Source organism: Dromaius novaehollandiae, chromosome 9, assembly GCF_036370855.1.
Source record: "Dromaius novaehollandiae isolate bDroNov1 chromosome 9, bDroNov1.hap1, whole genome shotgun sequence".
Classification (NCBI taxonomy): domain Eukaryota; kingdom Metazoa; phylum Chordata; class Aves; order Casuariiformes; family Dromaiidae; genus Dromaius; species Dromaius novaehollandiae.
The window spans coordinates 15,061,867-15,085,618 of NC_088106.1; the positions used below are offsets into that span (position 1 = coordinate 15,061,867).

General features: G+C 42.3%; 1 long non-coding RNA gene across 2 annotated transcripts in view; it reads left to right on the forward strand.

Moving 5' to 3' along the window:
- The first annotated feature begins 2,557 nt into the window (after positions 1-2,557).
- Positions 2,558-23,752, forward strand: part of LOC112979389 (uncharacterized) — a 39,627-nt gene continuing 18,432 nt past the window's right edge. For both annotated transcript variants that reach the window (XR_010390485.1, XR_010390484.1), the window contains exons 1-2: positions 2,558-2,782; positions 3,465-4,342. This is a non-coding gene — a long non-coding RNA (uncharacterized LOC112979389). The remainder of the gene's footprint in view (positions 2,783-3,464; positions 4,343-23,752) is intronic.

Below are 23,752 nucleotides of genomic sequence, written 5' to 3' on the forward strand. Positions count from 1 at the left end.
ACCTTCTGTTCCAGCTACTTGTTTTTTTGTCAGTCGCCTGTGGTGTTGAGTGTCTCACCCACACTTCTGCGCATCAGGCAGGTTGTGATACCTAGCTGCATATGCGCATTCAGTTGGTATCCTTGCAAATGTGCTTAATGCCAGGCATGTACCTAAATATAACACAGGAAATCATGTTCATGTTTGCAATAAGCAGGTTTTATTTTTTTTTTGGTAATATAACAGGATCAGGATTTAAATAAAAGAAAACTCTGATTATTTGTGGACAGAGATGATGTTCTTCAGAACTGTTTGTCCACTGGGTGTTAGTTTTCGTAATTAAATTTATTGTTCCAGTTAAACAAAAGCAGGCTTTTCCCCAAAATTAATTAGTCTTCATAATTAGAAATTGTTTTTCAAGAATACATTCAATTTATATGCTAGAAATTACCTAGATTATATTTTGCTGACAGCTATCAGAGTTGTCCATGCATACCTAATGTTCAGAGATATATTAATTACCTTGCTTAACTAGCGTGCTCAAATACATTAATAACTCCCTGCCGTGGAGAACTGCTGCTTGCTGAAAGCTTTTTATTGAGATGCTATTTTTCATGATGCAAAGTTCCTGCCTAGGTGACATTCAAGTACGGACAGGGGTACCAAAAAACACTCTGAAGGAAAACAAATAAGGCTGGAAGCCCTTTCAATTAAACCTGATATAGCTGGACATCTGGAGACTACTGGAAAGCAATGGTTTAGACTAAAAACAAATGTTCTTTCTTTAAAACGCACAAGAAAATGCCATGTCTTCTCCATTTTCCTTGCTCTCAGCAGCTCTTGCCCTTCCATTTGTCTTTTCTCCTTTTGATCAAGATAAGGTAGCTGTGGTTTTTCTTATTCCCCTTTTATCTTTCTTTGGGATGGCTGAAGCCTGACCCTGATCACAGTGTGTGCCTCTGCCCCACATCCCGGTGCTTGTCCCGGTGAAAGGCTGCCCGAACCCAGGCTCTGGCGTGCACCGGGAGACTGCCCAGCTCAAACAGTAATTCATTCTGCCAGCATCAGCATGCAGCTTCCAGAAAATTTACTATCTAAAACTCAGCATGTCTGTTCAAGTGCTTCTTCTTTACCATCACCAGCTACATCACGAAATAAACTTAATTCCCTGATAAGGCAAATCATTTTTGTTGTTGTTTGGAAGGGCAGTCATGAGACCATAGGTATTACAGAAAAGAATAGGCAAAAGGGTGACTTGAAACAAAGAAAAGACCTGGGATACGGACTGGTGGTATGACCACCATTATGCTGAAAATCAGTGGTAAAGCTGGAGTCTTCCTGAGCTCCCCTGAATCCCCATCTAGCACTTTAACCTCATTTTTCTCAGCTGCTTTTCTAGATCAGAAAGATGCTGGATCTTCAACATGAAAGTATTATTCAGATCTTGAAGTGATTTTGCAAAGTTATTCTGCTACTTCTAATGAAAGAGAAAGAAAGAAAAAACTGACTTTGCCTACTCTCAAGCTCGAGAGACACTCCGCATCTAATTCTCTGTTCCAAGATTTTTTCTCTTGCTTCTGTATTTTTTTCTGGATCCCATCTTTGTGCTGATAACTGCTTCTATATCTAGGTTTGTGTCTCACCAGAAATATTTCTCTCTATGCAGGATATTCAGCAACATCTCTCCTTCTTTAGTTCTAGTTTGGGGAAAAAGCAACGGATTTGGTTAACTAAGAAATGCCATTTTGGCTTGATCACCCCTATCCAGTTAAGTTCTTTGGCTGCAATTTTCAACAAAGTGACATAAAATTGCCCAAGACCCACTGAATGCATTCAGCCCTGTGAATAGTGTAGCCTTAAATAAATGCTTTACTGGATCAAAATGAACTTAAGCATGTGCTTCTATACCAGGTTGAGCTGATACAATAATTACATCTGACTAAAAAAAAGACACCACTAAAGATTCACTGAAAGCTCACAGGAACACACAGAATGCTTTTTAAAAGCAATCTTTCTATTTCAAAAAAATTAATACACTGTATTTTAGTTGATTTCAATAACCATAGCATTCAGCTGCATATAACTTTGAGTCAAGGCACTGTGAATATACATGCTGTAAATACTGAAGCCAAGGTAGACACAGCTGTGTTGAATTCCCTGATGAAGCAACTTGTTCTTAAAGTCCTTATTCCTCCCAATTTATTTTAATTGATCCCAGCCTGTGCTTAGTTATTTTAATGGTCTCATTATTCTGACCTTCTGATAACTGACTTTTAAAAGGAACATATTTCACAAAGGCAACTTCAATGAGTAAGATCAAAGCTATTCTAGGCTGACTGCTTTGGGTTTTGTCCTGTGCAAACACAGACATATGCCTGATATATTTTTCAGGAGTGGAGATTAAGGGAAGTCAGTTTTAACATTAAAGGTAGGAAATGGTGGACTATCCAGCAGTTTGCTTTGCAGAGATGTCAAAAATACTGTGCTGCTTATCTTCATCTGGGGGATGGAGGTTTATCAAAAGCACAGGTGGAATTTTAGGTGCTCAATTCCCATTTTAAAGACCTCTGAGACCTAAGCAGGGTGTCCCTTTTGTGTGCTTTGCAAGCCTTACAGCAATTTGAAAAATGCAAAACTGCAGAGGAAAATGGCAGGCAGTGATAATCTCTGCTCCCAGAGCTATTTTTGGTAGCACCTGTGAAGAGCTAGGAATACCACAGAGGCAGGAGGGAATGGCCTCTGCAGTCAGGAGCGTGCACTAGTGACAGCCGGAAGGACAAGAAGAAATTACATCTTTATTTTTGTAAGTAATAAAAATATCATTGGTGGCGGGGGAAGCTCCCAGGAGCACAACACAGCTTTGCAAGCAGACATTAGATAGGGACACTGTTACAAAAAGCCTTGCAATGCTGCCAGTGTTTTGATAACATGCAAGGGAGATTTAATCTTTTGTTATCCCGCACAGAAGGAGTTACTGGATTGACAAGGGAGTTTGTGCTTTGCTGGAGTATTTATTTGTAATCTACTTTCAAAGTGGATTTGCTACTTGCTGTCGTGATAGGGAGGGGGACGTTTCTGGAGAAAGGGCTTGTCTTGCGTGGTTTGCGGTGAAGTTTCAGGGCTGATACAAAAGTTCTGAAAAACAAGCAACGTTAAAATAGCACCTAGCTGCTGCATCGGTTGTATTTTTTCCTTTTGCAAAGCTGGATGAATTGCTGCTACATCTGCCTGTAATAAGCAAAGGGGTCAACTGAACATCAGAAACGGGATTTAGGATATGACACTGAGTCAAACCTCAACAATTCTGAATTCCTCCTTTGTTCCTGGTGTAGAGATATGGTGTTGCACCTTTAAAAAGAAGGGCATGTTTCTATATTCTTTTGGGAGAGAACAGAATTTAATTTCAGTTGTAACCAATCTTCTCATTGTAGCCCAGTGTTTATAGGCTTTTGGTTCAGGTGCTCTTTTCTTGTTATCTCTTACAGTGTTCAGCTGGATCAGTGGGTCCTCGGCCAATGCTAGAAATAGAGTTCATGAGGTCCTTTCCTGACAATTCAGATTTCACCAGCTGTAAGATGAGGATCGCGTTAGTTATGCAGACTTCACCCATGAAGGAAACTGGAGGAGAGCTATTGGTTAATTTTTCTAAATAGCTCTAAGGCTATAAAGCACCCTGTAAGTGATAAATACTAGTATTTTTAACATGGCATTTTAGATGGCCCAGACAGTTTCTCCACTGAAAGGTCCTGCAATGTCAGCCATCAATTTACCAACATGAATCTATCAGGACACTAATACATCAGCTTCTAGCTATGCTATGTCCTCCCACTGCAGTTACCTTGACAAATCACTCAGTTCAGAGGCACTGCATCAAACATTATTTCTCTGATGGGGAAACTAGGATACTTCATAAATGCTGTGCTTGGTGGCAGATGTAGGCCTGTCAGGGCAAAACAGGAGCACTCCTGGGTGCTGCAGAGAGGGCCATTGCCTAAAGTGACCGGGAGGTGATCTGAAACATTGCCCCTCATCTCTTCAGAAAGGTGTATTTCAGAGGATGCTCTAAATAAGGCTGAAGTAAAGAGTGCACCGTGTGACCCTGGGAGCTGAAGGAAGGGAAGAGGACCCCAAAGCTGCCCCTTTACTTCAGCAGCTCAGAAGGCCAAGCTGTAATTTCAGTTCTGGGGAAACTTTAATGTTCAGGGTTTGAGGAATGGCAGGTGTTGCTAGCTGTGGCCGCACTGCATCTTCGCGCGGAGGGCACCGACACCAGGCAGCATTGCTTCCTTCGTGTTTCATTGCCCCCCACGTGCCCTGCCAGGCTGGCCCAGGCAAGCTGCTGCTGCTCAGGAGTGATCCTCAGGTAGGGATCGCCGGTGTCTTTTTTTTTTTTTTTTTTTTTTTTTTTTTTTTTTTGAATCTGTCTGGTAAGTCTCTGCTATATTTCCCTCCTCTGGTGGACTGTTGTTGCCATAGGATGTACGGTTATACCGATGATGAGATGTTCTATTACTGTCAGTGGCTTAAGCAGAGTAAGGTACACTAGGAAGTATTCATGTAAGACTTATAATAGGGAAAAGCTCAAAGCCAGTGTCTTAATATTCTTGAGCTTTTCAAGAGTAATGGTCAGGAGCCATACTGTGTGTATGGCCATGCTGCAAAATCAGAATCGACAGTTCCTGCCTTAGTGGAGAAAGTTTGGATGGGAATTAGCTTTATGGCGCAGCTAATCTGTGCTCTCTTGGCCAACTTCTGCAGGCTGGTGCAGGTGAAATAATTCAGCAGGCATGTGGACCAAGCTCTGAAGCAGTTTGAACAACATCAGCAAAAAATCTGTCAGCAAACCCCTTTCGGTAACTTGCTCTGTGTGCTGAGGTTTGCTATGTTCACAGCCTCTAGTTTTGGCTGGGAAATGGCAGGTTAAGCGATAGTCTAGACAGTGGCTCAGTAGGTGGCCAGGACTCACCAATAAGTTTCCTTCTAAGTACATGCTTAGCTCAAGAAAGTATGAGAACCTGTTTTTCTGCACAAAAGTTGATGCAGTTCAAAAGGCTTTTTTTCTGGGACAAAGGCATAATTATATGTGTGGCAGCTGTGAACTTGTGCTCATTCTTTATTTCTCTACTCCAAGAATTTTTTTGGATAGGGTGAAATACAACTATGTATATGTGTGTATACATGTATTTGTGTCAGTTTATAAGTACTTGCTTTAAAAAATGAGAACTCTACTCCAGATTATGTCCATGAAACTCCACACCATGGCAGTCAACTTTGTAGGACTGTGGGCTACAAAACTAATTTCGGCGAGTCCCTCAATGCTGGGAAAAGTAATGACAGTTGGTTTGATTTGCAAGTCATCCTTCTCTTATGTCCAAGACAATATTTCAGTGTTATCACTTCAAGTGATTTTTCTCTTCCCCAAGTGTAATCTCTCATGTCTTCACATCAGAGCTCTCTTTGGTTCAGGTTCAAGTCCTAGGAGACTTTTCAAAACCTGATTATGTGTGAAAGAGCTATGTCCTTGCTGCTTGTGATCTGGCTGCTGTGATTGCAGGAAAAGTTTCTCACTTCACCCAGAGAAGCTTTACTTTGTTTGCATGTGAAGGACTTAATAACAGATAACTAAACTGTGGATTTAAACTGTGCAGCAGTATAATTTCCTTTGTACGACTCACATTACTGTGGACATTTACACCACAGATACTGCAACAGTGCTTTCTCTGGCAGAGATGTATTTACTTTGAAAGGGAAATACACTGTACTGAAAAATATTTTATACCAGAATAAAATGCACATAGGGGATGTGTTACTGGTTTGGCAATAGGTTTCCTGGGTGGTGAATTACAATCTAAGGGACAAGACAATGGAGAAGCAAGCTGCTCTTTTGAGGACTTACGTGACTACCCGGTGCTTTTATATCTTCCTCTGTGAATGTCACTGAACTTCACAAAAGCGAGGGGTGCTAGCTAGTGCAGATAACGGCACTGAGTACATCTACCTGATCTTTGCTAGTGTGCAGAAGTTTACTCTGTCAGCCCAGAGCTGGCCAAAGCTATGTGGATGTGTTATCTCAGTGCCAAGTCTGTGTCAGTGACTTCTTGTGGCTTTCTGAGCACAGGCAGAGCAAATCCAGGTCAGTCAGCTGGATACCCAGGTTTATGGGGGGATAAAGACTGTGGCACTCCTTCCTTGCATTAACCAGCACAGTGTGGGATCTGCGCTCCTGGTGCAGAGCAGGAGTGAGGCTGTCCCATCGCCTCGCCTTCCCCACCAGCATTGCAGCTGTGTCTATCACTGCTGTGAATATACAGAGCAAAATGCATGCACTAAAACAACCCCCAAGGCTCTTGAGTTTGTATTTGGGTTGCCAACGGGGTGCTGCCTTTTTTGAATCACTGCTGTTTCTTGGGTTGGGCAGACTGAGCTACCACAGATATGCTAACATATCCTATCCTCACACCTCCAGTGTTGGTTGTGTGATTTTGGGGGCGTTGGTTCCTTTTTTTTCGGGGGGGGGGGGGGGGGGAGGAGAACACTAGGCTGTTTGCACTGTAGCTTATTCATGGTCATGTATTGACTTGCTGACAGAGTTAAGACTTGAATTCAAGGACTTAGATCCGATCCCACAATAAAAAGTTGACAGCCTGTGGCGCTACAAACCATACTGAGCTGCTTGATAGCATAGCAATAAACATAATCATTTTATTGGTAAGACAGCCCCTGCCAGGATGCTAGCAACACTGTACCAAATAGTTTTGAAAACAACAGAAAACCATACAGGTAATAAAAGTGCAGTGCAGCGTTACATTGATTTAGTGGCTTCCGGAGAGAAACCACCGCCCTGATCCTGCAAAATTTGTAACAGGGCTTAGCTTGAGCCTCTCAGATAGTCTCTCTGACTTTGGTAGGGTTGTTCCCTTGCACAGAGTTGCTCAGGGAGCGTTAGTGCTTGCTAAAACCTGTGCGCAAGGAGGTCTAAGATTCCCACTGCTATATCCCACTACTATATCGCTGCAACTTGTACAGTGCAGCAGTCGTTTTGCTCATACCTCAGTGTTGCCACTTCAGGGACACAGCATGACCACCAGTGCCCTTCAGATCCCACAAAATCATATCCAGCTGAAACTGTACAACGTCCTGGTTAATGACCATCCATGATATTCCTTCACTTTTGTTTAATTACAAAAAGTAGTTCTTACAGGGAGCAAACCTCTTCAGAACAAGAACAAAATTTATTTTGCCAATTAAATATTTCAGTCAAAATTAGATGCATGCTGGATTCAAGTGGTGCACAGAAGCATTTTTTGGGGAAAAAACAATTATAGATTTTTTTTCCAGTTTTCCTCAATCTCTGAGTAACAGGGAGATTAACATTTTGAATGATAAAAATCCTGAGTTACAATTATAATAATTAACTCTGACATTGCATGTACTATCAAGAGAAAACTTTTGTATTGTGTGTTGTGTTTAATTATAATTTAAAGGTTTAAGAAGGAGAAATTCATTACAGTTTTTATCCTGAGCTTGGCGATACTCAAAACATAAAGCTGATGGGGTTGCTCTGGAGAACATCTTACTCACCAAACAATTTAAAATGTCATTTAAGACCCCAGATTTCCAAACCATGATATTCCCTTGTCATTAAAAGCATGACATGAGAATGATTTCCAGACCTTGTGCAAATGATAGTATCTTTCAGTTACCCGAAATAAAAGTGCTTGAGCCTTCTTGAGACACAGTCAGCCGCATCCCTGTGGTGCTCTGCTTTCTGCACTGCTCCTCATCTCTAAACACCCTTCCTTAACTGCTGGGCTTGCTGATGGCTCCAGCATTTCGCTGAGCTCTGCCTAAGCACTTCTATGCACCTAAAATGCATCCTGGAAACTTGCTTCCTAAACAAACATGTAGAGGAAGAAAACGTGAGGAAACTGGTCCTGCCAGGGATTTTGTTTCTTCTGTGCAGGGCCAGCCATGGTGTTTGCACCAAGGAACAACAGATTACAGTCATTGTATGAGGAACAATGTCCGATGTGGCATAAAGCCGTAATATACCATCAGTTTGCTTTGCCACAGAAAGAACTGAAGGACAACAGAAAAATCTCTTTCCACAATCCACATCCTAATGAGGGACTTACAGAGCTAACATGACTTATAATATATTTTCTACCACTACTTTAGTAAATAGAAGCTGCTTTTAATAATTATCCCTTATCAATAAGCTTGGATGTGTTTTACAAGTCATAATAGCCATCAAATGCCTAATTAAACAAACTAGAGATTTTTTTGTTGTTCTTGCCAATTACAAGTGATCTTCAGAACATTCCCAGAGTCATTAATTATAACTTATCTCTGTCTATTTGTGTAATGGCTAAGCTTTGTGGCACTGGAGAGCAAACTAATATAATCAAATAAAGATGGCATAATCACATATCCTTTACCACTGCAGAATTAATAAGGGTTGTATAAGTCTAGATTTACAAATAAATGAGGCCTGGAGAAGATTTCCTGAGCCCTGAGGAGTTTTCTTCTGGATTTCAGGAAAAGAGTATTTATCCTGTGGGCTTCCCATTATGAAGTATATATTGTTTTAATAGAAAACAAATTTTCTATGTTCTGCAGCAGTTTAAGATGAAAGACAGATATCACCCCCAGAGAGAAGAGCCGCAGACCCTAGGAAGGTGAATATTTCTTCCCAAGTTGGGGGAGGATTGTAATGCTAGATCATTTCAAGCGTTCTAATTTAGCACAGATAATTAGTCATTTTAAGAGGACTTCAGTGCTGAATTTTAGTTGCCATGTATAGCTTCTGGTTAAGTATGAAATTTTCCTGAAGAAAGGGCCTGAGTCTGGTCAATAGCGTTCAAGAAGGTTCAATGATCTGCATGAAGTTTTCTCACAGTGTTAGATATCTAGGAGAGAAATAGCCATATCCTAACAGCTCACCTCCCCACTCACAGACCTTTCCTTGCTGCTGAGGAGAGTCCAGCTGGCTTGCTTCTGGCAGGCTAAGGCAGAGACTGGTGACCGCCCTGCATGTCCTGTGTGCCCCACACGTCCATGCATCGCGTGCACCGGCCCGCCTGCCCCCGAAATCCACTGCCTTCCCAGGGCACTGTTGCAGCCTCTGCTCTTGCATATGTTAGCCGTACCCTGAAGGACCTTATAAAGAAGTCCTCCCTGGGTGTGGACAATAAGGGATACCGTTAGCACTCCAGGCAGCACGCTTCTCCGACATTTCTACCCAGGTAGGCTGCTGTCAGTGCAGGTTAATCTCTTTCAACGTGGCAAGCTCAAAACACTTTGCCGGTCTCAAGCAGGCACATCAGTAAATGATACAAGCCATCTAATACTGCTAGCTCTCTTCTCCTTTCCAGCCCTTGAATTACAATGCAGTTTGCCTAAGGGGAAATGTAGATTCCATGGTTTGAGCCTTCACAATTTTATATAGGACAATTTGTAATAAAACAAGAAAATGGTTCTGTGAAAATCGTAAGTGCTGGGAAAAAGTGTTCAGTCTGTACTTGATTCAAACAGTTAGTCTTCAGTGAGCTTGAGAAACAACACCTAGCTCTTTTTTTCTTTTTTTCTTCTTCTTTTTTTTTTTTTTGGTCCTATCTAGGTTGGATTTTTATATTCTGGTCAGGTGCATGGAGGACTGTTCCTAGCAGAGATATTATTTCTGATTAAGAATAGAAATGCTAGCTTGCACCAAGTTCTGCCTGTGTCAAAGCAGCAGCAGGGTTGTGTCTGGAGGTAGGTACTACATTGGTGTGCGTTAACACACCAGTGCATGGTGACCATCATACTGTACGTGGTGCAGATCTGGTCTCATGTTGCATTTTGAAAAAAAATTTGTGTGTCAAAGAGTTCATTTTAATTAGCTTGCTGTATATGCAAACATTTGAGAGTACCATCCAGCCCTAGGGTGTGTGGTAGATGCTATGTCTCAGAGCTGTTTTGTTCTCTTTCAGTTTTGGAAATATTTAAGCAAGGTCTAGCTCTGTGTGAATCTCCTTGTTACTCTTCCCATTTTCACTGTGCCTGGGGTCACTTCATAGTCTGTTTTGGTCTTCCTGGATCTTTGACCAGACCTGAATAACCAGGGCATTTGTCTGCTGTGCGTCACATGTGTATCCTGCAGCTCTATCCACACACTTTTTATAGGCAGATTTTCAAAATGAAAAAGGTTATATCTTCCTTGCCAGGGAGGATGGGCTCCATCTTCCCATGCCAGCTGCTGTGGGTCAGGCAGGTGCACAAGTGTAAAGCTGAAGTGTCAGGAAAAAAAAAAAATAGGACCCACAGCTACCGGAGGGGGCTGTCCCAAAAAGTGGTGTAACTGAACAACAGTAGTTTTCAGGCTCTTCGCTAGCTGGAAGTAAAAGGTTCACATCAGATTATTTTGATTTCATCTATGGTGAGATTTTAAACTGAATTTGTTAAAATAATAAACATATCTCTTCAATAGCTGTAGAAGTAACTTTTTAGACCACTTTTTTTCCTCTAAATCTGTCTAACTGCTAACACAGATGAGGGGAGAGAAACTTTTGAAAAAGCTTTTGAGTGCTTGGCCTATGATAATGGACATGTTAGACCAGCAACTTACCCCAGTGAAAGGGGATAAGAGGGTGAGGAAGCATCCCTTTGAAGTCATGAACTTCAGCTAGAAATAAGACAAATATGAAGGCTGAAATTGCACAAAACTAAAAGATAGTGTAAAAATCAGAGCAGCTGAAAAAAGGTTCTGCAAAAGCAGTGAGAGCATGTGTGGCTCTAGGGTGCTGGTTATTAATCTTCAGTCCACAGGTCCCATGGATCCCTCGAGAGATTAGTCCTATGGGATGCACAAAGGGGACTAAGGGCAGCAAACCTGCTGGCAGTCTTGTGTTTCCCATCATATTCCACTCCTCCACTGGGGAATGGTTAGAGGTCAGCAAATATCAGAAGCTGGGCATCACTGGCAAATGTTCAGGAGATGGCAGGTCATGGCCTCCTTTTTTCCCCTGTGGCCTTGCTCACCCCACAAAGAGTCAAGACGAGCCTACTTGAAAAGGCAGTCAGAAAGAGGAGAAAAAAGATCCAGTTTGGATCCTCGCTGATAATCATGCATGCCTTCCACTACCAGGACTGATGATCCTCATCATATGTATCTTATCTGCTGAGGCAGTGGATGCCTTCCATATCTGCAGAAATTCTCCATCCTTTTGGAGCCAAACTCTTTGCTTGTTAATATTTGTGCCTCTCATAGTTATAGCAGCAGAGTCTACAGAGGAGGACAGGAGCCTGAAACACTGCTCCAGGCCTTGTCATAGGATAAAGGAGGCCAAGGTTAACCAGCTGGGCTACGCTGAAATTCAGCGGCCACAGACAACATATACACAGCTTGTCATCTACTCCCTTGGTAACACCACATTTGTAGCAACGCACAGTGACCAAACTCCATTAATTCCCACATAACACAGGTTCCCAGTTTACAAGCCAGAAGTCTGGTTCTCACTTGGCAGGACTGTGCAGGCACTTGTCCTGTTTTCTGATGGAAATTACTAGGCAAACAGCCCTCGTCACCTTTGTTATTGATTTTTCCCACTGCATCCAGCTCCCTCCCTGCCACTTAGCCACTGGCCCCATTTAGTGCTTCAGTCAGCCTGAGAAGAGCAGTTGTGTATGCATGAGTGTATACATGTGCATGTATAAGCATTTCCTTGGGCTGGCAAGAATTAGAAAAGTCTTGTGGAGGGTCTAAAACATCATTATTGATGATACCAGCCAGGTTTCCTGGGGGTAAAGGAGGCCAACTGCATTTTGAGTTAGAGAATGAACCACTTACTCAACTGTCAGCCTGAATGGAGCCAAGTTCAATAGCTCCTGCAGAACAGAGCAACGGAGCATCAGGAGCTGGTGAAAGAGACCCAGATAAATCACTGGGGGACATGAGATTTTTTGTGAGGTAAGAGTTGTTTGGGTTTTTTTAAGACACTGGATGAGATTTATTGGTATGAGAGTCATTGGCTTATTTAATTTAAGAATCAAATCATCATCGACAAGTTTGTTATTTGGATGGTCACTTAATATTTATGAACTAGAATTGCCTGTAAATTAAGAGCTTAATCATCCAAAAAACAGCAGCAAATTTCTCCGCAGTATAAATCCAAGGAGATTCCCAAGCTATTACCCCAGAGGTGGCTTTTGCCCATGTTGTTAAATAAAAATACTTGCAAACCTCCTCATAAAGTAATAAATTACAAATAAATTACAAAGCACCCAAACACATCAGAGAGGCAAACTCAGAGGAAATGCCTAGACAGAAAGTGGTGCGATTGGCTTCCTTCCAGATTGCTAACAGATCCCAGGACTCAGGGTCATGCTGCAGCAGCCTGCTGTCAGACAAACCTCCCGACAAAACTGTAAAAATGCTGCTGTGAAATAGACTGAGTAAAATATGCAGGAGTCAAACCTTAATGTACTTCTGTGTGGGCAGGAAGAGATGGAAATACCGTAATAGGCATTGCATGACATTTATGTAAAGAGGAATGTGTATATAGTACATTAACCTAATATTTTAATCCATAATTTTATCTAGAACTATAGATTATGAATATATGGGTGTGGATGTTTTTCAAGACCTCTTATATGATTGTTTTAGCTGCTCACTTCTTTCGCCTGATCTGAAAGCAGGGAACACGCCTGCTCAGAGCAATGTGTGCTGTAGGCCAAAGGGACTCAAGCTCTGGCTTGCTGGATTTGTCCTCTGTGAGGACAGTTTGGCTGCACTGGGTTGGCGGGGCAGCAGGCTGTGCTGGACTGGTCCGCATATTAACCCTCACAAGCTCACAAAACCTTCACAAGCTCACAGATCAGGTAAACAATTAATAAGTTAATATTAACCATGTTTATTTTCTTTAACTGGTAGAAGTTGCCTCAGAACTGCTCAGAGAATCTCTATTTCCACATCATTACAAGAGGAGGATGCATTTCGGGTGTGCTCTTCAGGTCCTCTGACTGTCCAAGGGGAAGCTGCTCAGCCAAGCTCATTCTTGGGATAGTTAAGCCAAATACTTACAGCAATTACAGTAGCACCTATGTGCTGCAGTACTAACTAGTTATATTGCACCTGCTGTTAGTGAGCAAGCCATGGATGTCAAAGGCATCCCTCTACAATTATCAGTTCACAGAGATGCTGCTTGAGCTGGTGTGGTTGACTCCTGCAGTTTGAATATAAAGGTGAATTCTCCTGTTTGAAGCCTCAGCTGAGAGTCGGTTCATTGCTCTGCTGTTTTCTGCTTGTAAATTGTGGATTAGGAGAATCTTACAGCCACAGGTGAGGTGAAGTTCATTGCTCTCTTCTGCCCCTTGACAGGACCAGGCTCATGAGCATGCAGCTCTGCTTTTTAGAGTGAAACTTCAAATCTGCATTCTGCAAGGAAAAAAATTAAAATGGCATCAAAGGTGAAAGAAGAAATTTTCAGAGTGAAAATTCCAATTTCAATGAAATTATAGCAGTATCCATAGATAAATGTGAGGGTGGGCTGGTAGTAAGTTTGGAGGCAGTCCATTTAATGATTAAATTTGATTTTATACATATAGCCATGCTAAACCCCAATTATCATTATTCAAGAAAAGTACCTGGATTAATCAGACCTGCCACATCCATCTTTTTCCAATTCCTATTCCATGTTTATCTGACTGGCTGTGACTCCTACAGAGGAGAATTTCACCAACTGATTTAAGAAACTGATTAGTTTTACAGCGCTTGTACTTCCCTGCTGAAGGTAGGAAGAGTCAAAATCAGGCCTCCTCACTTTTCACCTTTTTGGTGAGCGAGTGCCCCATGCTGGGATGGCTGAGCAGGCTGTGCGGCTCCAGGTGGCCTGGCAGAGCTCCTGGGGCCACAGGGCCAGGGTTGGTGGCACGGCTATGTCAGGGCCAGGGTTGGTGGCATGGCCACGTCATGGCCAGGGTTTGTCCCCAGTTCCATATACAATGTTACGAGGGGTGAGAAGCCCCAGTATTGTGTTTTTTAATGTGAGGGGCAAAAAATGCTACAAGTGACAAACACCACAGTGGGGAGGCGATGGGGCAATCGCTCATTCTGCAGCAAGGTCGCCCTCGCAGCCCTCTGAACAGGCTACCTGGGCCTTTCCCGTTGGCCACGCGCCCCAGGATGGGGTTTGCACAGCATGCTTGCTCCTTCCTTTGCAATGTGTTCAGAGGCAGCACCGTGACTCCCCTTTCGTGGACTGCCAGGCAGGTATAAGCCCTGGTTGTAGCATCCTTGAAGAGACTGACTGTTGCAACCAGATGTGTTGGCATTGGAGCTGCTGTGGTTAGGAGCTGCTCTGACATGGGGAAGGCATTGCACAGAATCAGTATATATGAAAAAGGGAGGTGCCAGGAGCAGAGAAGCTGTCTGATTTAGCAGGTTGTGTGTTACAGGCAGCAGCTGAAATGGCTGGAGACCAGTTTATTTGACTGATCTGAACTTTATTAGTGCTCCCATCCCCTCTGTACCATTAGATCTGGCACATCATCCTGTTCACACCTAGTGATGTGAACCCATAACTTTGGGTCGCTGAGGGGCAGGATGCTTTCTAGTAGTGCGTCTCAGAGAGACTGTTCTGCCTCTTACTGCTTGCAATAGCCAGACCGTCTGAGGGAGACAGGCTGAAGAAACACCCAGCAGAGCTTTCTAATTGTTTCTGGCCACTGCTTCAGTACAACAGCCTGTGGATTCCCAAGCTATTCCCTGCTGGCTGAAATGCCTGAGGAAGGACAGATGTTGCCACTACTCAGAAGTGTCTCTTGAGCCAAAGGAAATGTCCCCTTTGTAGTTTCCTTCAGCAAGTGAGATGATGCCAGCTCTGTAGGTGGACAAACTTGCTGAAAACCTGTCAGTAGTATTTGTAGTATTTTTCAGAGATGCAGAGATGTTAAAGGTAGAAATGCTGTTATAATCAGCTAGTCTCAACTCCTTCCTATCACAAGGGTTAGAGAATCTCACCCAGGCACTTCTACAATTTCCAGAGCTAGAAAAGCTGAGTGTAAAGGTAGGGTTCAAATGTTTGGCAAGAAGGGAATTAATAATGTTAATACTGGAACAGGCTGACAAGAAACAAAGTGGATTCTCCCTTGTTTATGGTCTCTTTCTTGAAACTGGATGACCTTCCTTATGATAAGCTGGTACTAACCAGAATTATTTGCCTGGTATAAGATATGCCAGCAGGTATCCTCTGGTCTGTATTACAGTGAAAACAAATTCTCTGTTCTGCAAATCTCTGAAACCTGGGATGGCTGGGAAATGAGATTCTGGGCTGCACTTTGTGATGTGTGGCAAATGTGTTCACTTGGAACCTAGTAACATATTGGGGAAAATCCAGAGGCTTTTGTGCATTTGTTTGGATGAAAATTAAATATTGGTCACTAAGCAACATGCCCAGAGAATATGTACTAGCGGGTTTCACAACAGCTGGGTTTGCAATCTGGAGAACGATTCTGAAGAGGCCAAATGTTGGTCTCTTCTCCCTTTCCAATCTTTGGCTTCACTGTACCTTACTGCTGAGTAAAGAATCACACGGATGTGTGATTGCTTTGTTAAACAGTTCCAACTTCCTTTTCTTTCCATGCAAAATGATTATAATCCTCCTGCCCTCTCTCGTTTCCCAGAACATTTTCTACCTTAGTTCCAGTGGACCAGTTTCCAACATTTAGACTCACTGCTCTGAAGCCTCCCCTGAATTTAACAGTCATGCAGTAAGATTTTGAAAGTTAATAACACATTTTTATGGAGAGGAAAGGCACTCGACAAGAAGCACTGGAAATTATGCACAGATCAGAATTTCTGAAAGATTTTGCAAGTTCATAAAGCCTTATAAATATAAAATGGGCTTCTCAGAGGGACAGCATGAACACTTCCTGAAGCTAGGAAAATCACCATGTAAATAGTCTGAGCACAGTGCAGTGCTTTCCGCATGCTTCCTGGTAATGCAAATGCTAGCAGCCCTGTTCTCCGAGGTCCTGCCTTTGTGCTACCACCAGCATAGTTTGTATCTTTGCTGGATTTCCCAGTGGATTTTTAAGGAGCTGTCTGAATTCTGTTAGATGTGCATTTTTGCAGTTCTGTAAGTGTCACATCCTCAAGGGGATTTCCACCTCTCCTTTACCGCACCACTGCCAACTCCACATGGTTTCTGGTATCTCCCCAGGCAGATCTCACTTGCTCCACAGTTTTTGTCTTTACAGTCTGGTCTGGGTTCCTCAGCCTATTTCATAGGGGACAAACAATTGAAAAAAAGGGAAATATTTTAGGGCTTGTTCCTCCTCGCTCCCTTCCTTTACTTGAATCTATTATCAACACCTCTTTTCTAAGCATTCCTCCTACTCTTGGCAAAGGTTCAGAATAGTTTGGCTTTTCCCCTCTCCTCTGGGAAGACTTTTCTCTCTCACTCAGACATAGGCAAAAAAAATGGTATTACGTCTGCTTAACAGCAATTGATTGAGCAAAGGAATCGGAGATAATATAGCCAATATGACTGAGGACTTGCTGTGATGGTGGTAAGTTTAGTTAGAATTTTGGTGCTGTGTGTCATAATGCTGCATGTACATATCCAGATGTGACTTCATGGCAGAATAATACATTAGCCATGACAGAAGGATGTGGTCGAGGTATGAGAGAGTCTTGACTTAATCAGGACACGGGTAGGAGAGAGCCCTCAGGAGCTAATCAGAATACGATGTGAAGTATCTAGGGCTAGAGCAGGAGATGAGGGTCTTTGGATCCTACTGACAAACAGCCCAGTAAGGCTAATCCTACTAATTAGTTAAAGGAGATGCTGTTATAAATAGAAGATTTTTGTGGCAGATAAGCCATAGTGAATTTAGTCATTCCCTGTTTAAGAGCATGCTGATATTTATGAAGTTATTTGTAATTTTTCATTACTGACAATTACTTTTTTAAAAAAAAGTTTAAGTAAACTTTTTTAAAAAAGTTTTAAAAAAAGGCAGCATTATAAATTGAAATATATGGTTATCAGATATTAACATCAACCAAAATGCTCCCTTCAGGTTAGCTGCAAGGGAAGAATGCTTAGGTGGCAGACACATCTACTTTTAACAAGTGCAGTAGTGTTTTTCAGCCTGACATGAATTTTCAACACTCGTTACTCCTCTCACCATGTTTTTTACTGCGAAATAAACTCTCTTCCCACTGCCCATGGCTTGGACAGGTAAAGAGATTCTCTGCAAGCCACAGACTTTTTTTGAATTACTGTTCTCACCAGAACTGTGGCCCACGATACACGAAATAAATCCCCATGTCAGGAAATGCACCAATCTTTAATGTGTGGGGAGTTGCAGCAGGCTAACAGCTGGTGCTTCATTGCCTGTGTCCAAATGTTGTTGCCCACGTGCTTGACAGTGAATTAGCTGCTAATAATGGATAGCCAGACTCTTCTGGAGTGAAACATTTACAAGAACCGACATGCTGCCAAGTTTAAAGCCTGGGAACACAAGGCAATTTCAAACCTGTCATTTCCTCACAGAGAGGGGATTATTGCTTTGTTATCAGCAAAGATACTACGTTATGTAGCTTTCCTGCCCTTGAATTATCTAGGTCATGTGGAATGGCAGTGGGCTACATTGAAAAATACATCTTTTGGGTCTGCATTTTTGTGTAATGTGCATGTATCTATATAAACCTCTAATGTGAAATCCACTGCTGATGCACATACATAATGCAGTCGCACAGACACCATATATGTAAGCGTTATACTTACAAACCTGCCAATTGCCTTAGACAGCCACAGTAACAGAGATTTATTGTTAGCTCAGTTCCCACTGTTTTCGGCATTCAAGGTGCTTCCTGTGACAGGTGTAACGGATCTTTGCAGTAACTGAGGCCCTGATTGAAGGTAGAGTTGGCAAATGCCCACGCTTTGTTCTTTTGTGCCCTAAGTCTTTGGCTCGTACAGCTGAACTCCACGGCTTTCCCCAGACTTCAGTGGAAGCGTGCCCTGAGAGCCAGCTCTTGATCACAGCATTTCTCTGTCTTTCAAAACATAAAGGATCCAGTAGATGATAAAGTTGCCAGTTCATGTAGTGTGTGGATTATGCTCTTACATTGACAACGAAGCATTTTACCCCTCTCTCGCTGTGGGTAAGGAATGCTGTGTTCACTGCGGGGTGTTTCAAGGCGTTTCTGTGGTCCCTGAGTAGATATCAGGGCTTCGAGTAATACATTCGTGCCCACACTGCAAAAGTGAGAAAGGCACCTGGGTCAGACCTATTTTTTGAAAACATCTGGGTACATAAATCAGTAAAGGTGTCTCAACTGTGCTTTGGCTTTTCAACAAAGTCATGCTGCTGCTGCTGCTGCGTGTCCCACTTACAAGTTAAAGAGAAAGAACTCCCATGGAGAAATTCATAGTAAGTTGCTAGTTTGCAGAAGGTTTTAGCAGTCCTAAACCCTGTTTCATTTTTGATAGGACATGGAAGGATATAGTGAAGATAAAGTACACTAATATTTTGTTCCTTTCTGGTAATTAGCAATATAAGTATTCTCAGAGTGCTCATCAGTCTTGTCTTGTGCACATTTATTTCCTTTGTTCCACAGTCTTTCAGTTACAGTGGCCTGAAAAATCACGCTATTCAGAATGTTTATGTTTCTTGAGGAACAGTTTTAACTCAAATATAAGTTGCTTCCTTGCAGCTCCTCAAAAGGCTGGGAATGTATTATGAATATCTGGGGCTTATATCCTGCAGTTTTTAAACAGAAGTTGGAATCATGATCTGCAGAAAACAGCATGTGGCCTTATATAAGATGTAACAATGATTCCATCATTCTGTGCAGTGAAATGAATATATATGTGAGATGTAACTACATGTGTGCATATATCTATATATATGCATGCCTCTGGCACTTAGCTTCTATAAAATATGTCAGTCAAAATATTGTATTTGATTATTTAGACTATAAAGAAAACATTGGGAGATTATGAACTTTGAATAAATTCTTATAGTTAATAGTCAGGTGCATTTGTCTTTGCAGGGCAGTATGTGGTTTATAATACAGTGTAGTACTGCAGGATTGCCTTTGATTTACAGCAGCAACAATGCACTGATTGACTCAAAGGAACTGAAACAGCAGGTCTGGCTCTGTCGTGAGATTTAATATGTTTCTCTTAACTGTTTCTTTCTAAACACAAGGTAGTTGCATCAGTCACTAGGCATCGCTGTGTTTTAAAAGGGCTTTTCTCTTACAAAACCAGGTACAAGTCATAAGAAGTTTAAATGTCATGCTGTATGAAGACTACAGGGCAAAGAGAGGTTGTTTGGGGAACTCATTGTTTCAGAATTACTTTTAGTAAGCATTTCATCAGTAAAATCTAGACTTCACTGTTTCTTATTCTAAGCCAAGTAGGAAAAAAAAAATTAGTTTTCCTGTCAACACCTTGGATTAAAAATGATGAAACAAGCATTTGTGGCAGGTTAATTGTTCCTTGGTTATTTGCAACGCCTGCACAGAGTGGGTGTGAATATTAACTCCAGCAAGTAGCAGGCTTACGACACCGGGAGGCCGTATTAGCCAGACACACACAGTCCCCAGTAGGCTCCCTACTCAGACAGCCTGCACACGACAAGGTCAGCTCGACCTTCCTTAACTGTTAGCTGAATCAGTAAATACAGTGTTATGGAGCTCACAAAGCAAAGCAGCAACACAGCCTGCAGTGGAGGGAGGAGAGGAAGCTGAGTTTGGAGTAAAGCTGTTTTTTTTAAGAAGCATAGTGTGAGTCCTAATTATAAAAAAAAAAAAAAAAAAAAAAAAAAAAAAAAAAACACATGTTCAGTAGGTGTTTCCACCTACAATTTAAATATACAGCTCACTTGTCTGTCACAGAGCCGTGTAAACAGAGCATCTCCTCTTTTTCCCAAAGACTTATGTTCATGTTGGAGCAAATAGCTGGTGCACCAACATATGGATTCACCTGAGGTTAGCTGGTATAACATGTATTTACATACGGAATTCATCAGGATTCTATATCATCAAAGCCAGAATTGTGTTTTCATGACTGCAGCTAAATATGGGCTTTAGGGCCATTGATATTTCATCCTGCTCAGTTCTCCAGTTCACTGAGTGTGTGCACATCTGGAAATGCATGGAAATGCTGTAGGTGTGAAGTCGCAGCAGAAGCGAAGAGCAGCCAGAGTCGCTCTTTCCACTCAAATCATGAGAAAAGTATTCAGAGGAGATGGACTTGTCTAATTATGTGCTGGAGCTGTTGGACTCTCCAGGAGCTGTCAGTGTGAGTAGCACTTTCATGAAGTCACGTTGCCTGGTCTGATCCGGGAGGTACAATAAGGAATCAAATGTGTTGTAACCTGTTGTATTCATCCCTTCTCTCATTACTATAGTGCCTAACGCAACTGTTAATGCATTTATTCCTGAAATGCTGTCTGACAAGCCGGGGTGGACAGTTCCCATCCTGCTAGTTGCTCACAGATGGGGGCACAGGGCAGTTTTCACAAGTGGGGTAGATGAGGAGACTGCTCTCTGCTAAAGAAAGCCAGCTTGGATGGTCCAGGAATGTTTGGTGACCTTTTAACTGTTGTCTTTCAACACTGCCGTAATGATAGGGCTAAACAAAGTCTCCCCACCCACTTGCAGTTTAAATACTCAGGGGACCTTCAGCTACATGTGCTTGGCTAAATCTGTGGCACTTCCAAAAAGATGCTGGCTTAGTTCCAAAAGCCAGATTCCTTCAGACAGATGTGTGGCTATGAACCTACAGGCTGAACCCCAGTCACTTCCCTGAGCAAGGCTCCCCCAGTCCCTGAGGCTCTTACCAACTTGCTTAGCAGCTATGAGGCTCCAAATTAACAGAGGTAGGCACTGGGAAGAAGGAAGGTTACAAATAAGGGTGTTGCTGATTGACTCCACCTACATTTGGGATTTAAGCTTCTACTGATCCAGCTCACTCATGCGTGCATATATTTGGGGGGTTTGAAGAGTGGGAGTTGCCTGGTCAAATGTTGCTTTTGCATTTTCACGTTCTTCTCACCCACCAAATGTTTCTCCTGTAGCAGAAAAATACCAGGAGAACAGCAGGTCTGGTGGAGATCTGCCAGGTAAGTAACCCTCCTACAGAAATAAAAAAATCAAAAGCTGCTTTGGCTACCCTTGCAGTCTCTGACAGTCCTAAGGGCCTGTCCCAGAAGAAGCTATTTAAATACCCTTCCAACCCCAAATCCTGCCAGGCCAACCCTTGAATGAGCTTTTCTTGCCATTCTTGGTGGCTGTTAGGTCAACCCTCAGGGACAGACACAGTAATTGTCTAGATGGTTTTGTGAGAATGGTTTTCCCATTTCTGGAAGAGTTTTGAAATTGTTTAAATTATTTTCTTGGTGCTTTGGAACAGAAATTGAAATCTCAAATGGCTGATGGCAGATTTGGAAAAGAAAAAAAGAATTAGAGCAACCTAAATGTTTCATTTTGATTTTTGACCTTTTAACATTTTGTTTACTACTTCAAAAGCTAAAAAAAACAGTTAAAATGTAGACTAAAAGTGTTTCTCATGCACAGAAAGGAAGAAATGTCTTCCACCTCCCATTTCACACAAAAGGTTTAAACTTACAACAAAAAGGTTTTTTTTTAAAAAAAAAAAAAAAGATGGACTGGTGAGAGGAATGATTGAAGGGGGTACTGGGAATATGCTGTCTGTACATCTATTATAGAGGGAGCCAAAGCAAAGAGTCAAATTGAAAAACATCCAATTAGTTAACAATCTCTCCATTTAAGTGCATTTTAAAAAGTCAAATAATTGCAGGAAGAAGCTGGGCTCACAGCTGTCTCTGCCCCAAAATATTGTCTTTCATTCTCATAGCCTGGCCAGAGTCCAGCTGCTTTTGGGCTGTAAGCCACAGGATGTACAAAGAAAAGATTCTCTTCTCCTGTTTTCTTGTCAGTCAGGGTGAAATTGCTGTAAATAACCACTTTTAAGTGTGGCCATGTCCAAACAGAGCATTCTGTTGGGTTCTCTGAGATTGCTTAGAGCAGGGAGCAAAGAGTAGATCCAGAGCAGAGCACTGAGGCCTCTGCAGGGTCTTCTCCTATAAACATCTGCTAATGCCAGAGGGTGGTTTTCCTGCATGTTTTGGGCTCTTCAGCAAACACAGAGGCTGTTTGACATCTGCCCTGTACAATGAGTCAAGATTAATGTTCTCTGTCATAGTCATTCGTGCTAGTAAGTAACCTGGCCAGGCAATATTGGGCTGTGATTTTACAGGTTATGCCTGTTCTGTATGTGGATTTGTGATGGCTAAGGAAAAGGCGTGATGCCCCAAGGAGCGCTGTTGAAAAGGATGGCTCTGTGTTTACATCGCTGGTCAGGGATTCATGGTTGTGTCCCCAGTTGACCTCATCCAGCTGGGCAGCTGTTGATAGCTTTGCCATGCCACATTGTCTCAGTGATCTGTCTTTTTTTCTCCCACACCTTGCCTTTTCTCTCTAGGATATGAGCTATTACTATGTGAGTATAGAGCACCTACACAACAAAGCTCTCATCAAGGTTCATGCATGGAGCTGATTTGGCTTGGATGCATGGACAGGCTGTGAAACCCAGTTCCAGGGTTCTTCCTCATAAGTTTGGGGCAAAAAAGCTGGTGATCTGGTCATTGCAGTCCCCTGGAGGTGTTAGTTTATCGTGGCCTTCTCTGAGTTTGATGAAACCCCAGGGAAAAGACACCATAGCTGCAGAGCCGTGGAAGTACCCAGATGAGGCAGGAGGCAAATCTCCAGGGAGGGCCTCTCTACCTGAGAGTGTTTGCTCATTATTATTCCAGGGGATGTAGGGATGGCTTTTGTGAGCATCTCAGCTAACATGACTGCTATAGGACAAGATATGACCAGTGAAGTCCTCTTTCATTTCTCTTAAAATATCTGCACAAGAAAATGATAAAAAAAAAAATATGTTTTTCTATTTCAGTCATTTATTGGGAGCAGGAAAGATGCTTTTTGAAAAAAATCAAAAATTCAAAAATTTTGGGAAAAAATGTCATTTTTCATTGAAAATAAGCAAATGAAGAAAAACGGTACTCAGTTTAAAAAGCCAGCTCTGGTTAAAACCCAGAACCAGATCCCCAAACCTCTTAACAGACTTTTTTTTTTTTTTTTCTGAACTCCCTTCAGCAGGTCCTGAACAAAGTAGTCAGTTCAGATTGATTTCATTGGCCACAAAAATTTGTCCCTTGGCTGCTCTGTACAGGTCTTTCCTCTGAAGTCTCTGAATGAAAAACAGACTGTGATCACCTCCTCATTCACCTCTGTCTGGACTGGGCCTGCGACATATCAAATCAGCTTTTGCTATCCTCTTTTTGAAGGCACCTATTAGTCTTGCCTGTATATTTTCATTTCTTCCAGGCCTCTCAGCTGTTGCATTCGCAGCATGGGGAAGGTGGTTGTGGTGATTGCTAAATTGCTGCGACTACTGAAGGCACTGCTCTGCCCCACTCTAACACTTGCCATCAATTGCCTGGCATCTCTGGGGAGCTGGTGCGGCAAAAGCGACAATTGTATTTTGTCATGAAAATAGTTACCAGATCACTTTCCTGCACTTGAGGCACTTATGCAGGGCTAGGGACGGAGGACCACTCAAAGCATAAAAGATGCCATCAGAACAACCTTACTTCATTCCCTGCAAGGCTTGTACTCTTGTAGAGTCTGTTTGATCAACACCTTCCCCAGAAGTGCAGAAGCATTTCCAGGCTTATTTCCATCCTCTCAGGT